This window comes from Struthio camelus, chromosome 22, assembly GCF_040807025.1.
Source record: "Struthio camelus isolate bStrCam1 chromosome 22, bStrCam1.hap1, whole genome shotgun sequence".
NCBI lineage: Eukaryota > Metazoa > Chordata > Aves > Struthioniformes > Struthionidae > Struthio > Struthio camelus.
In genome coordinates this window covers 8,375,631-8,391,197 of record NC_090963.1, presented here as the reverse complement: position 1 = coordinate 8,391,197, position 15,567 = coordinate 8,375,631, and the positions used below count along the sequence as shown (strand labels likewise).

At 51.8% G+C, this 15,567-nt stretch overlaps 1 protein-coding gene across 12 annotated transcripts in view; it reads right to left on the bottom strand.

Moving 5' to 3' along the window:
* Positions 1–15,567, bottom strand: part of KIRREL3 (kirre like nephrin family adhesion molecule 3) — a 385,983-nt gene that overhangs the window by 68,960 nt on the left and 301,456 nt on the right. Inside the window, exon 1 of one of the 12 annotated variants that reach the window (XM_068916754.1) lies at positions 15,546–15,566. The exons of the other annotated variants lie outside the window; for them this stretch is intronic. The gene's annotated coding sequence lies outside the window, so the exon portion shown is untranslated. Of the gene's footprint in view, positions 1–15,545; position 15,567 lie in introns of those variants that run through there. 12 annotated transcript variants of the gene reach the window in all.

The window sequence follows — 15,567 nt, the reverse complement described above, 5'->3', positions numbered from 1 at the left end:
GGGAATGTCATTTGCTAGCATTAAACAAAGCTGCCCACTGCTGCCTGTGGGGTAGCCCATAAAAAGCAAATGGCAAGAGCGGACAGGACTGTGCTCTCACACCTCTCTGTGCAGTCCATTTTAAAGAGGCTGTGGCTAGACGCAACCTCATTTCAGTATGTTACATCTGGCTTTCCTTTTGCTGCTCACATAAAAGCTGTGCCCCAGATTTCAGCAGAACAGCAGCAGAAACTGGCTGATAATTTAGAGGGGACACAGCACAGGTTGTTTCCGTGAAGGATCAGGCCTGTGGCAGAGAAATCCATGGAGGGCTACTAAACACACAGAAACACCTCTGGCCTAGGATGTCCCCGAGCTGCAAACTGTGCGAGGTTGGAGAGTATTTGGAAGAAATATCACTGCTTGCTGGCCCTGTTCTTATATTCCTCCCTAGACAACTCTAACTAGCCACTGCTGGATGCAGGATAAGGGGTTTGATTGGGCTTTGGTCTGACCCCAGTCCTCTGACTGCAAACTGGAAGGCAGGACGCGTGAGCTGCAGAGGAACAGCTCTTGCTCCAGACAGGAGCCAGAGGAAAAGCGCTGGCCTGGGCTGACAGAGGAAAGGTCGCACGTGACAAAGGCTGGGGAAGCTGCCAGTGTATGAAGAGCAACACGAGGTGTAAAAGGCCTCGTCCCTTCCGTTCCGACGGACAAGGGGGCAGGATCCGTGCCAAGACCCTGGGGGGAGCGTGCCTCTCCTCCGTAACAGCCTGCTGCATAAGCCGAGAGCAAACCCACTTGCCGCAGCCACACGCAATCCCTAACGGCGGAAAGCGCAACGGGCTCCCTGTCCCAGGGCTGCGCAGCGCGGCCTCGATGGGCTTCTGGAAGGCCACGAGTGAACTGCTGGAGGCTTTCAGAAGTTCAGCAGCTTGAAATGTGAAAGAACAACTAAGGGATCTCAGGGACTGGCGGGCCTATTTGGTCCTGAGGCTGGGTACCCACAGGGAGAGAAGGGGGCAGAGTTAATCAGAGCTCCAGGGACGGGAGGGATTTGGAGGGCAAGGGCGGGGGGCTGGATTTGGATCGCTATCTTTTGCGCTCAGGGGGCATCAGGAGCACGGTTTCTAGATGCTCGCCTTTGAACAGGGCTCCCTCGCCAGCCCTCCGTCACGGAGGGATGGAGGATCCACTGATCGCTCCCTCGCCCCGCTTTGATTTCCCTGTCGCTTTCGCTCAGCGTCTGTGCCACCGTCTCGCTGTACAAAAAGGTTGCCAAACTCCTCTCGCTCAGTCAGACGTTCCCTCTCGCCGCACTGAGTCTTTTAAGCATCTTCCTCTGTGAAAGCAGATTTTGCCGGGGGTGCCAAGGAGACGTTTCAGATCTCAACCTTTCTTTGAAACTGCCTCAGCCTGGCAGCCTGTGCGAGGCTGCGTCCTCATTACAGGCCGTGGCTTTGCTCGGTATCGCACCGCCCCTGGACACCTCTGTGCTCGCGCGGGGAAGCGTTTCATGCTGGAGACCGGGCGGGATGGAAATGGGGAAGCCGGAGACGAGGGGGACCTTTTCTGGTGATCAGCCCTCGAGGCCTGGCGTCTCTGAACACCACTAGCACAGCGAGAGATGGGAAATTCAGTTTGGAGACCAGGGCTTTCATCCTGCAGAGAGACCTTTCATCTCAGCTACACTAATTGGGTCTGCTCTAGCCAAGACCCACTCTGGAGATGAACAGAAGAAACCTTCGGTCTCTAGAGCTGTCCATCCAGCCCGGGGGCTCACATACCCTATGCAGCACGTGTGGATGAACGGGGTGGTCAGGATGGGGGGGAGGGACACAGGGACCAGTCTGGGGGGGTCAGGAACAGCAGTGTTTGTGGGTAGCACTTTGGGATGTTCTGGGACAGGAGAGCGCATTTGGGCTTGGACAAGCAAGGGGATGGACACTGCAGCACCTTCTGCCGAAGCACAAGAGCTCATCCTAGCAAAGGATGTAGAAGGAAATCACGGCTTCATACACAGCTCAGAGGAAGGCAAAACAGTTGGCCAACGTCCCCTGCCCTTCAACATCCTTGCGGAGGGGACGCTGTTGGAGAACCTGCCTGTTTTCACCAAAGTGCAGCTGCTTTTGTTGCACGTCTGTGCTGCTCCCCCCTCTCGGAGCTAGCTGGCACCAGGCTGAGCCCTGCAAAATGAATGTCTAAGTCGGGCAAAGACTGCTTTGAAATCCCCAAACACCTCTCTGCTTCTGAGCTTCCTGTGCATTTTAGCTGGCCGAGATGTATTTAAAAATGCATTCCTAGCTTCTCCAGCACGGGGCTGAATTCAAGAGCTGGAAAGGGATTATGTTCTCTGACAATTCAAAGGTGGCTGCCCGCATCAGCACAGGATTTGTAGGCAAGGCAGATGTGCTGGTTACACACAACGCTGGTCACACACACATCTGCCAAATGCTGTGAGTAATGGGATTTTTCAGCTCAGTGGGTGGAACCCAAAAACTGGGGGGGAAAAAAAGCTTTTCTACACTGATTCAAAATGTACATTTTTCACGTTACGAGAAAGTGATAAATGTGAAAACTCATGTTTTGGGTTAGTCTAAATGCATCAGCCCCTGACTTATGAAAACATGAAACTTTTGCTTCATTCTCTTCCTATTTAAGTACTAAGGAAGTTTTTTTTTTTTTTTACTTTTTAAAAAACACATTAATTTCACTGGATGCATTTATACTGTTTTCCAAAAAGAAACACACGTTTTTTCAACACTTTTTCCCCCCGACTGAAGCTAGTAATTGAATTTGACCTCAGCTTGTGAAATATTGGAAATTCATCTTGTGAAGCACGGAAAAAACCCAGCCCACAAACCCATCTCAGAATTAACTGAAGGGACTTGTACAGGGTGTCGCTGAATATTCCTGACTGATGTCCTGTAAATGGCTGGTCCCCCTGGCTGAAGGGTCATTTTGCAGCCACTGGTTTAACATAACCCCCTCAAAGCAGTCCAGGCTGTCCTTTAGCTGCCCTTTGAAACCCAGAGGACATTGTGGGATGGGGGACAACCCCACGCAGAAAAGCATGGCGCTGCCTGTTTTCCCTGTGCCAGAAAACCTTGTTTTCTAACCTGTAGTCTTGCTCCTGCTTCAGTCTATTGGATTAGCAGCAAGATAGAAGGAGGTGATACAGAGATAAGAGGCTCCAGAGGGGAGAGCAGAGGAAGAGAAGGCGAGAGAATGGGTCCTGATTACAGCTTCCCAAATAAGTGGTTATCGTCCCCCGTGTTATTCATGTAGCCATGAATTATTGATCGTCTTCAGGCTCACTAACCAGGGGATCTGGCTGGGGCAGAGAGGGTTTGATGAATAGAAATCAGCAATGTCTCTCAACATCTCTAACTTCTACGAAATGGAGGACGATGCATTACTTCCCTATGCAATCTCCAGGCTGGGAAACGAGGAAGGAAGAGAGGAACGAAAGATAAAAAGAGAGGAAGAAAGAAGGGAAAGCAAGAAGTCAGGAGCATAGAGCCGTGATCCATTATTCATCCACTGTGCTCTCAGCATTGGTTATTATTATAAGGTATCACTACAGAATCTGGTCTCCTAATTTTTAATCACGTCGATGTAGAAGTGCTAGCCTTTCTGATTAATTCCGGGATATAAATAGGAAGAGTTGTTTGGGGTTGTGGGTTTTTTTTTTTCCTGACAGCAAAGAAAAAGGAGTTAACCTATACATGCCTGGAAAATTTAAAGAGAGAGAGAATAAAGGGCTCCATGAACTTAGCACGGGCTGTCTGTGGGTGTCACTGGTGGCTGCTTGAAGGAGAAACGCTCCTGTACAATCACCTGCCTGCATACACATTCACAGACCCACATGTGATATGGGATAAACATTTATCTATACGCATGAGACTATGCCAACATACGTACACATTGACACACGTGCTCTCCCCATGTCCAGTGTTGCATGCAAACCCACTTACGCAGCACAGAAACGCAAGCGTGTGCACGCACACCCATGCATTACACTCTGTCCTTGCACAAACACGGAGCATCCACTGGCGCTGAGTGCAGCCCTCTGCAGGTTTAACAGGAGTTAGAGACATGCTTTGTGCAAGGCATGGGAAAGCTCAACCCAAGCCCATAGGGTGATGAGCAAGCTGGAGAGCTAGATGATACGCAGCTTGCCTTATAGGGGAGAGCATGCTGAGTCCTGCTGGATTACCCCCCAATGGACATTTGTTCTGAGACCTTGTGGGATGGGAGGTGAAACCTCCTCGCGGAAGGTTTCATGTTCCTAAGAGCGCACTCAGGACCTCCGTTGGAAGACCAGTTCTTTTCTTGACCAAAGACAACATTTCCCAAAGAAAACATGGCACGTTTCACCTTCTCAAAACCCCAATTTTCTGTCAAAACATACAATTTGCTGAATTTTTTAAACCCTTGGAGGACAGGCATTAATCTGCTCTGCATAGCTGTGGGCTGCCTGGATGAGTAGGCAAGGACAGCTTGGGGTCTCTGCTCCTTGCCCTTTGGAGTGCTCTGGGAAAATCACATTTTATAGCCCATCAGCATAAAGAAATACAAATAAATGCATGCTGCTCTTGGACTAGGTACTCAGCAACTTCTTAAATTAGTTGACTAGTTAGAGCCCTTCCTGCATACAGTTCTATGCTGCAAACCTTAACTGTATGAGTAATCAATAAGACCATGCAGAATTATTCAGTGCTGAACTAATACCGCAGGCTAATGCTACAGTTTTGACTAAGAAATAACATAGATGTCTCTAAAGACTCATGGCCGTTAGACAGCTGGACAGCGTTGTGGCAAGCCGACAGAGCCTCAATTATTAGCGGTAGTTATTGAGATAACAGGATTCTCCAGGGAGAAGTCAGCTCCTGGAAGTGGAGAAAGCAAAAAGCCCTCCAGCCACAAGCACTGCCTCCTAATTAACGGTGACTGCTTTTTGTTGTGGCTGGCATCTCCTTCCTCATCAGTTTGTGCAACAAGCCTCCTCTTTTCAAGATGGTGTTAACAGAATCACCCCAAATGCTCGGCAGCGGGGAATGACCGCCCAGCTGCTGGGGTGGAGAGGCAAACATTTAGCAGCCCCTGAAGGTCGCTCTGAGCAATCTGTTGGCAGGTCACATTCACATGATGTGAGAGGCTCAGCATAAGTGTCCCAGAGGAGTGAGAATCACTCCCAAGTGAGTCCCTTGGCTAAGGAATTGGTGGCAGGTTGCTCAGCTTCCCTCAAGGGCCTGTGGTATTCAAGGCTCTGGGATCATCACCGCAGGGACCAGAAGATGTTCTCTCACTGATTGCAACATGCTATAAAGCACTGGGAGGTGGTCCCCAGCCCAAAAGCTGAGGGTCTCAGCACACAGTGTAGACCAAAAGCACCCCCAGCCCCTCTGCAGCACCTGTGCGAGCACTCACGACTCCTGACACACAGGCAGGCTTCCCCCCGACCGCAACGGCGCCCTGTACATATAGCGAATCCATTGCTACAAGTGCCAATGTCCACACCACCTATCTCTTATGCTGCTAAAATGATGCGTTTTTCCACTTTCCTTTCAAAAAAACCCTCCAAAAACAAAAAAGAAAGAAAACAACCCCAAACCTTCATCAGACAAAAGAGTTGCAATAGCAAAAGCAAAGAGCAAGGTTATCCACAACCAGAAGGTGCTGGGCCAGGGCAGAGCTTCTGCAGTCAACAGCACACAGAGGAGCTCTCACTCCCCTTCCACAAAATGCCCAAATGCAGAGATGAAGCTGACAGTCCTCAGCCACCTCCTACCCCTGAAAGGCTGGGATGCAGCCTGCCATTTGACTGCTCTGAGCAATACGTGGCACTGTCTGTGCTTTGCGGTCCAGGACTAGGGACAGGCAGTCCTGACGGGCCAGCTCTCTTCCAGCAAGGTGGCTCTCAGGGCGAACACACAAGGCCCCGTCGAGCTGATGAGCTGGAGCTGAACAAGGGTACGCCTGCTCCCGTGTTTGTCTCTACCGTAATGCCGTGAGAGGCTGCAGAGGAAAGCACGGGGAACCCTGGGGAGCCAGCCTGAAGGGATCCGGCTGGCTCAGCCCACCTCTCCTGCAGCGAGGAGGGGTTCTGAAGCTTTGCTCTGGCCGCGGTCAAGTATTTGTGCATTCAGACACCACATCACAGGCTTGTCAAAGAGGCATGTTTGCCTTTTGTAGACAAGTCCAGTTTATGAGGGCATCACAGTACGCTTGCTCTGGGTGACTCTGCCCAAGCACTGCCCTGATCTGCACACAACTGCTTGCTGTGTGGAAGCCTTGGCAACACACAGCCCACAAAGAGGGTTTTCCTCTGCAAACCCAACCTCTGCTCCATGCTGGGGCATTTTGAGACCAGGTCTGCTGGCTGGCAAAGTGCTCGTGAAAACAGGGGATTTTCGCCTGCGGACTGAGTGGTCTCCCTGCCTCCCCAGGAAGGCGCTGCCCCGCTGAAAGGAGCAGGCACCTGCCCTCCGCAAGGGCTCCGGCCCAGCAACACTGATGGGGCGACTTCGACAGCAAGCTTGGGGTTAATGACAGGTTCAGCAGAACAAAGTATTAATCAGCTGCGGTACCATTTCTGAGCTCCGCTTGGGACTGGCACGTCCTATATCCTGCCCAACAGCTGCAGGGGATGCCTCCTCTCTGAAGCCAATACCTGCTCTCCTTGCCAGCATCGGAGGAATTTGCAGAGGCTGGTGCTGTTGCTCTGCAAGACACTGGTGAGCCCTCGGGGAGCTTGGCCAGGTTCATGGATGTTGGACTCAGTCTGGGACAGATCCAGAGAAAGGCTGCGGAGCTGAGCGTAGGAATGGAGAAGCTTTCCTTCAAGGTGAGACCAGAAGAGTTTGGCTTGTTTAATTTGGCAAAACGAAGGCTAGCAGAGACTGTGACTGATGGCTGTGAATGTAACCGGGGAAAGGAGGGAGAAGACGAGGAAATAAGCAGGAGTATTTGGAGGATGGGAAAGAAAGAAGGTTCCCTGTTTCATCGTGTATCTAGAATAGCTTTTCACAAGGAGGAAAAGGGGCTAGAAACCAAACTGCTTTTAGGAGGGAGCTTGCTATATTGGATAAGAGAATCGCCTTATAGGGATTGTGTTTCCAGGAGTGGTTTTTTAGCAGACTGCCAGCCTGGGGTCTCACCATATTACCAAGCCCTGAAGGCTACAAACTGTGAGGGTCTAAACAACTGCAGAGCAGCTTACAACTACATGGATGTTAAGCTTTTCATTTATCAGGACTTTACACATTTATGATTCAGATTTCCAGCAGCTCTTCATAGCCAGGAGGGATATAAACACACTTCCAGGGTTTGTCCAATGCTTTAAAGGCTGAGACTTGCTGTGTCTGAGTGATTTTAGCTATGGCAAGACTGTGGGGCTTGGTGACCCGGCTCTGGAGCACACCTAATCCTGGACTGCAACTGCTTCTTCCTCTGAACCATCTTGACATGCATCAGTTCCACCTCTCCCCGACCGGATGCAGCCAGGACTGCAATCGCTTTGCAAATGAGGCCCTTTGCAGATAAGGAACAAGGGACATGACAAAGTGAATAACTGGTCTGACTTTGCAAACGGCCTCAGCCCCCGGGCTGAGGGTCCTGGCTCCAACCTGTAGTATTCCCTCCAAGACCAACCAACCAGATTTTCCTTTGCATCCTACATCCGCAACCTTGAGACCATTTCTGAGCAAGCTACTCAGCAGGATGGGGTTCAGCTCTTCTGCAAGGAAAACAGTCCCTTGGCAGAGCCTCCCGTGTCCTCTTTTGCCCAGATGAGGCAGGCTGAGGCTCTGCTGCCTGTTCCTCCCAGCATGCCTGAAGGAGCTGGCCACGGACAGCCTGAAAAACGCTGGGCGGCTGCGGGTACTCTCGGAAAGCTGCCTGGCTGCTGCGGAGTGACGGAGGACAGGCAACAGATGCAGGCAAACAGCACAGCCTGGGGAAAACACGCTAAAAAATAAATCAAAAGAAACAAGGGGAGCAGGGAGAAAAATCGTGATGAAAGTTTAAATAGTGCATCTCTTTCTTGGTCCTATTTGTCTTGTGGCGCTTCAGCGTGTGCATCTGAGAGGGAGAGGATGTGGGGAGGTCGCTGGCAATGATGTCTCCTCTCCATCACTAGCGGGAGGGGGATGAGCACGCACAGCAGAGAGGCCTCTGCGAGGAGGATGCTGCCCGGCCAGCCGGCGAGGCTGACAGCTCTGCGCCAGCTCCGGACCCAGCGCAACACCCCGCGTTGTTCGTCTGTCTCTGCAGCTGAACGCGAGACATGAAGCCTCCTCACATTAAGAACCTCATGGGAAACAATCCATGCTAACTAAAAAAAGCTTTAGGAAATATTATTTATCTTGGTATTCATCCAGACTTCTTTCGGTGTCCTGCTGGAGAAGGCAGATTCGCTGAGCTCAGAAACACTTTGCAGAGATGGTTTTGTTTGATTCCGGCAAAGGTCTGCCTGAAGTCGCCAGCTCAGCTGCACTTCCCCACTTGCTGCCCACGAGGGGCTGATCTCTCTCTAGGGCACACGTAAGGCGTTTTGCACTTTCAAGCTCAGGGGTTTTTTTGGTCCCAGATTCTTTCAGAGAGAGTTTTTCTAAATAATCGATTTTTGTGTCAGATTGGAATTAAACTGAATTTCAAAGTTCTGAAATCCTTTGTGAGGCAGAACGACCTAGCTCTGGACAGCATCCATTTTTGGACAAAACAAGCAAATCTGACACTAGATAAGTGAGCATTTGTATTCTATTGAAAAGCCTTTCATACCAGGGAAAAAAGTTTTGGCAAAAGCCTTCAGGCTTTAATAAACAGCCAGATGCTGTGCATGTAGGCAGACAGGTAGCTGGCCAGGTATCGATTGCTTATTTGAAATATTCTCTCTGGAGAAGGAATTCAGAATTTCCTCTTCCAACTGCAAGGAAAATCTAACCCCAGTAAATATATCAGAGTTGCCAGTTCCTCATTTAACCCCCCCAATGGAGTCTGCGTTTGGATAGGTCACACAAACAGATACCGCCGAGCCCTGCCTCAGCTCCCGAAACCTTCAGAGGCAACGCTGAGCCCTGCCAAGCCTGTCCGCAGCACGAGGATTTGTGCTGGGTTGCTCGGGTTTGCTTGTGTCTAAGATAAGTTGCTCTGGCCCTCAAACCGGCTCTCTGGAAGGGTGTTGCCAACTATTAAGGAGCGAGGTGAATGTCTGACCCGTGGTGATGGTGAGTAATGGCTCCAATTCTGCCTGCCACGGGATGGAGGAAGGTCAGGGTAGGACTCACCAGACGTGTCAGGAGGGAAGAGATCGGAAGGGAGGAAAAACGATCCGCGTAACTGGCCTTGCTACCGTCGTAGCACGCGCACCCCGTCGTTAATACGACCCGTGCCGCGCAGCCAGCCGCCCCAACACGGGGAACGGTGCATATCCCGAGCGGACACTGAGGCACATGCAGACTGTGTGGTCTGCTTAGCTTGAACTGAAAATACCGCGACCGCACTGATTTCCTGCACCGGGCTACGATTTAAGACACCTTTGGGGCAGGTGCTAAAACTAAACGGTGTGGACTCGTGCTAACCTGCCTCGGAGCCAACAAGCACCGCTCGGTTTGCCAGCCAGCAGCCGCGGAGAAGGAGCCAGCGCCGCAGGGACCCGCACGGGGCAAGCCCGCGCGCACCGGGGAAGAGCCAGGCTGCAGAGGGGCCCCGGACCGTGTCCCTTTTCACTGCAGACACAAAGCATCTTCAACACCTTCTCCCAAAGAGAAATACAAAAGACTAACAAACACGAGGGCCCGGCCAGCTTCCCTACTCCCTTCGACCGCAGGACACGCGCGAGCCGTCTCCTACAAGGGGGCGATACGCAATAAAATCATTATCGCCGCAATGTAGGCCAGCACCCACCGCCTCCTCCTCCCCCAGCACGCGCTGCTCCTGGGTGCAGACTGACAGATCAGAGAACGCAGCAGAAAAACGGAATTCATTATTTTCCCCATATGTCATATATTTTCGAATTGTGTAAAAAAAGATGAGGATTATTATTGTTCACTACAAGAGAAAAAAAGGGGGGAGAAAGAAAAAAAGCAAAGAAAGTACGCTCCTGAGCGAATCCCGCTAGCTGGCCCCCTCCTTCAGCCAGCTGCTGCTAGCGGGAGTCGCTCTTAGATCTCGCCTTTCGCAGGCTGGGGTGGGAGAAATCCTGTCTGCTCTGGCGAGGTTCAAGGGGCCGAGTCTCATCGGAGCCCCGTCCGAGCCACGTTACCTGCCTCTCGCTTGCGCGCAGGGTGCTTGCCTATTTACGGAGACTAGGTCTCACCCACGACGCCCCGGGTGCCTGCGGCGCTGCCTGCAAATTCACAGGGCTAAACCAAACGGGAGCAAACGCCCGCCTTGCACTGCTGCCGGCGGGCTCTCCGGGCATCCGTCCGCGGCGCTGTTCGGGCAGGCAGGGCTCCGGCGCACGGCTAACGCGAGGCGTTGGCGGTGGCTCCTGGAAGACAGCGGCTGTCACCTCGCAGCGCCCGCGACCCGCACGCGGGTCCGCAGTGCTTCGGAGGGGCTCTGGAGCCTGAGTCTGGGCCTCACGGCAACACGGACGTTGCGGGGTGCTCTTTGCCCAGCAGATACCCCAAAAGTGCCGCGATGCGGAGCGGCAACCGAAAGAAACGGGAGGTCGGGACTCCCTTGAGATTAGGGGCTTGGTTATCTCTGTGGACCTGACCCAAGGCTGCACATCGCTCACTCCAGCAGCCAACACCTCCTCGCTTACTTATTCACCGTGGGCAAGCGCTGAGCCACCACAGTGACAGGAGACCCAACCTCTCTGAATCCCCCATTTCCCTTCAAAAGATCTGTGCTCATGGGCACAGCCCGTCCCCGCTCACTGTGCCAGGCTGTGCGCGGGGGGGGGCTCCCCAGCTCTTTCCCCAGCACCCCCAAACCTGCAGGAGCGCGGGCTGCCTGAGCAGAGGACACCAACGCGAGGTTGCATTTTGAGCCCCTCCGCACCGCCAGCCTCAGTCTGCAGGGCTGCTGCTGCCTCGTTTTCGGAGGCAGAAAAAGGCACTGGCGCTTCCAGCTCAGTAACTGATTTTCACTGTCACTGCCCCTTCCACAGCCCCAGAGCTGATGCAACCGCTCAGTCCCAGAGGCTCGCTGACCTCCCCTGCCTGGAAAGTATTTTCTCAGCCTTGCTCGGCTGGGATTTGCAGGTACGCGGTGTCAGCTAGCTGAGCTGGCCTCAGATGGCAGCGGGAGGAACCCTGCCCGCTCGGATGGTGGCTGCTCTGCCACTTAGATTGAGAAATCACAGGCATGCCTTGTCATGCCTAGACTGCAGTTTGAAGAGTTTCTCCTGTTCTGGGTTTGGGAGGATTGATTTTTTTTTAAAGGTGAAAGGATGCTTTTTCTTTTCCTCTTCTCTTTTTCTTAAAGGCCACAGCTTTATCACATGCTCCCCTTTAAATCACGTCCATCTCCCTGAAGCAGCTCGTTATTACTGCTTCTCTCAGCTGCAGCCTGGGGTTGGGGAAGGAGGCAGCAAGCCTGGATCTGGCTGCTGGGATTTATCGCCAAGAAAACTGGGAGCACGAGAGCGGGGCGAGAGAAGAACGGGGGCCTTCAAGCAGGCTGGGAATAATCCCCCTGGCATTGCCCACACCTAGCAAGTGCACTGCTACTGCAGTTTCTCAGATGCATCACTTGTTTCTGTGGCTCCTTTCCTGGTTTTACCCCTGCTCTTCGTACAGCAAGCAAATCAAAACAAAGGAAAGGACAAAGAAATGATTCACTCTTTACCTTCAGGCGGCTAGGCAGGACCGTGGGCAGGTTTTTAGGAAGGCGTCTCCGTGCTGAGAAGGTGGGATTGCCCACGCTGCTCTAAATGTACGCATCAGGATATACCCACCCACCGCTGGGAAAGCTCCTATCTCAACTTTACGGCTTGGCAGCAATGACAGGAAGATTGATAGAAGTCCCGTTGACTCACCTGTCTGTGCTCAGGCACAGATGTTTGCTCCCAAGTGCTGAGCGCCTTCAGTTTTCACTGACTTCAGTAAGATTGAGTTTGGAGGGAGGGAAAGGCTGCAAAGGACCTTACAGCATGGGTATCTGTGCTGGACATGTACTCATGTGGAATTAGATAAGGACAGCTGCAAAGTTTGGATCTGGGGTCCTGCCTACAGCTCGTCTCTATGTTGTGCCTGTTGAAAATAAAGCGTAGCCATGTCTGATCTATCCATTTTGAACATCTATCAGCCCAGGCCAGGGCAATACTCCTCTGCGCAGTTCAACAACTGCAAATCTCCTTTCCTTGGAGATACTTTTTTCTTAGGTGGGAAGGGACTGCGCACCTTGTTCGGCATTCCTCTGCCATGCAAGAAACACCAATTTTAAGACTAATATGGTCCTACATCTCTGAAGAACCGGCTGTAGGTCAGGCCCTTTTGACCACATCCTGTCCGAATTTACCCTCTTTGTGTTTTATTCAGGCTGGGAGGGAGAAGGATGCTCTGCACCAAAAAAAGAATCTGCTGCCTTGCGCAGGCTGAGTTACTTGTGCTTTTGTGGGCCAGGGAGATTCCCACTCGGATCTATGGCTTTGCTGCTGCTGAGGAATCCAGGGCTCACGCTAGGGAAACGCCTTGGGGAAATGAAGATACGCTGCTTAGTGGCTGTCTTTTGGAAGCGCTAGGACGAGGACGGTATGCACGTGGGCTAGCTGAGAGTAGCGTGCTTTGATCTGGGTACCAGCTGAACCCTCTCGGGTCTAAGACACCATCAGTACTAAATTAAGGACTTAGAAACAGGCTAATCTCCTGCCATGTCCCAGATCTGTCAGCTCTATTCTTCACTCCCGTCTCCGCGGTGCTGTGGCCACGCAAAGCATCTGGACTCCCAATCGCTGGGGCATCCAGCATGCGACAGGCAGCAGGTTAGAAACCCCTGGGATCCTCGACTTACACGACTGGCCCAAGTCTGTTACGCAGCACCTCTAGGGCGCAAGGCTCTTTTCTCCACGATGTAGCAGCGCAGCTCTGCTAAGGTGCAGCCGTGCGACCAAAGCCACCGGTTGGCCCAGGCCCCATCGCTCTGGCTGCCTCCCATGCCTGAAATCCTCTTCGGCTGGCGCTTTGTGCGCTGAGAGGATCTGCTGCCTTGTGGGAGAAGGTACTAACACTACTCCCAACTAATCATCATCCACGGAGTCACCGCTTTCTGTGCCATTTAACACCGCAGGACAGCAGGAACCCTCCAGCTCACCGTGTTAACAGGCCGCTAAGTTAGCCCTACTGCAGATTTTGTGGTGCAAAAGTGTAATTGCAACCTGACATAATCCTACAATGGTGGGTCCCAAATGGGGCATGAACTGAAACCTGCCAGATTCCAGGGACGTGCATCCCTAAGTCATGTAAGTTGTACACTCGGCAGACATCACCGCTCAGATCTATGCTGCTAGGCTGATTTTAGCTGCGGTCAAGCGGAAAGGGTGGTTGCCTCTGGTATGGCTCAGGTGTTTCCTGAGGTGGTGGAGGTCTCACAGGGTGGTGGACCCTGCCAGCCGCATACTCCAAAATCCCCCCAGTGGGGACTGATTTCAGTTTTGTCACGAGCTAGCCTCAAAGCTAAGCTTGTACACCCCAGTGTAACACACATTTAGATCTAGCTATGTTTCTGTCCTTCAGCCATGTAGGTAATAAGGGCAGAGCAAAATCATTATGGATGAAGAGAGGAACTATCAGATGAGGTCTGATCAATGTGCTGCAATGCCTTATCTCTGACACTGGCCAGGGCCAGATGTTTTGAAGGAAACCAAAACAGCCCTTCCAGAACGTACCACGATCAATCACAATGTTCCCAACATTGACACATGTCCAGGCCCGTTCTGAATCCCGTTATCAGGCAGTGACAGTCCGCGCTGCAGCTCAGTTGCACGCTACATGGAGAAGGTTCAGTCTCAAAGGCACAAACTTTGAATGCCCTTGTCCGCCCTCCTGCCCTGCGTTATAACTGGAGGTGGAGAGATGTTCCGGCTCTCCTTTCTCAAGATCACTCATCCTCACACAAACCTTTGGCAGATCCTCTTTTTAGGATAAATTATCCAAATCTTTACATCTCCCCTCAGAGACAATTCCCCCAGGCGACTCCTCATTCCCAGGTCCCTTCTTTGAACACATCCCCGTGTAGCCAGACCCATTAATATAGCTTGCAATGAGAGCTTGCAAATGATACGGTAGTAGAAAGAAGGGTTGCAATGGCAGCTCTTCCTGATATCTGCTTAAAAACAAAACAAAAGGATCGTGAGATCCTTGGTCATTATTTTGCTACATCTTGGTGCTTTTGCACGTGGGTTTCTCTGAGAGGAGCCCAAAGAGAGCTCGCACGCTCTGAGGGACGCAGGGACAAGGCCATGGGCAGACCCTCGGGGCTTTAGCCCTATAAAAACAGTGACAACGATAAAAGAAATAGGAGATGAAAGGCAGACAGGAAAGAGAAAAGGGACCGCAGAGTCTGTGAAGGAAGAGATAACAGAACAAGCTGAGCTAAAGCAACTGCAGAATACAGTAGGGTTGAGCTAATTGCATCCTCGCTGCAGCACAAAAATCTCCTCCCAGCACATCATGCCAGCCGCACCCTGACACTCACGGAAGAAAATAGTTACGTTATGGTTTCCTATCAACCCCTGATAAATTGGTTCTGAAAGGTGCTCTCTTTACGAGCAGTTTACAGCTCAACAACTGTTAATAGCAAAATATCAAGATGCGAAAGGTGCTCCTAGGCTCACTGAGGTGAGGATATATAATTCATTAAGTACCGGAGTCCTCTGCTCACGGCAGGACATGACATTTCCTCTGTTTGCAGTTACTCCCTGGGAGGTCTGCAGGCGCAGCGGGAGTCAGCGGGGCTCGCCGGGGCCTCCTTGGGAGCCGCCTGCCGGCACCGCTCCCGCTCCCTCCACGGCTCACCAAAATCTACCTCCGGCTCATCCAAAATCTGTCCCTGCTTTTTTTTTTTTATTATTATTATTAAATAGGTTATTGATTTTTTTTTTTGACTGTTTAAGCGCTTCAGGCAAAACGTGTGCCCCAGGGGAATTTTATTATTTTTTAATTAAAACCTCACTAGCAGAAAGCCACGTCAGCCAGGGAGACGTTCCGGTCAGGGAGCCTGGCAAACCCCTTTCCTCCTCCCGAGTCGGGGCGACAACGTGTCCGCGAAGGTTTGCTCTGACCGGGGAGCCGAGGTGAGGGAACAGATGAGGAGGGCAACGAATCTGAATGACGACTCCCAAGAGTTATTGCGGCAGCGCAGCAGAGTGGAAATACTTGCATTTTCTTTTCTCTCTCTCTCTCTCTTTTTTTTTTTTGCAGTTCTAGATATCCTTTCTCCCCATAACATCCCTAAAACATCATGGGCTGAAAAGCAGCAACTCCCCACAGTCTGTTCTCCTCCTTAGACCAAAGATGTGTCTATCTATCGCACGATACTGCCTTCCCAAAGCAACGCAGCCACGGGCTTTGCTAACTGCATCTCCGCTCCCTCCGTGCCAGGTACGTACTCACCAAGCCTGTGTCAAGCAGGAAT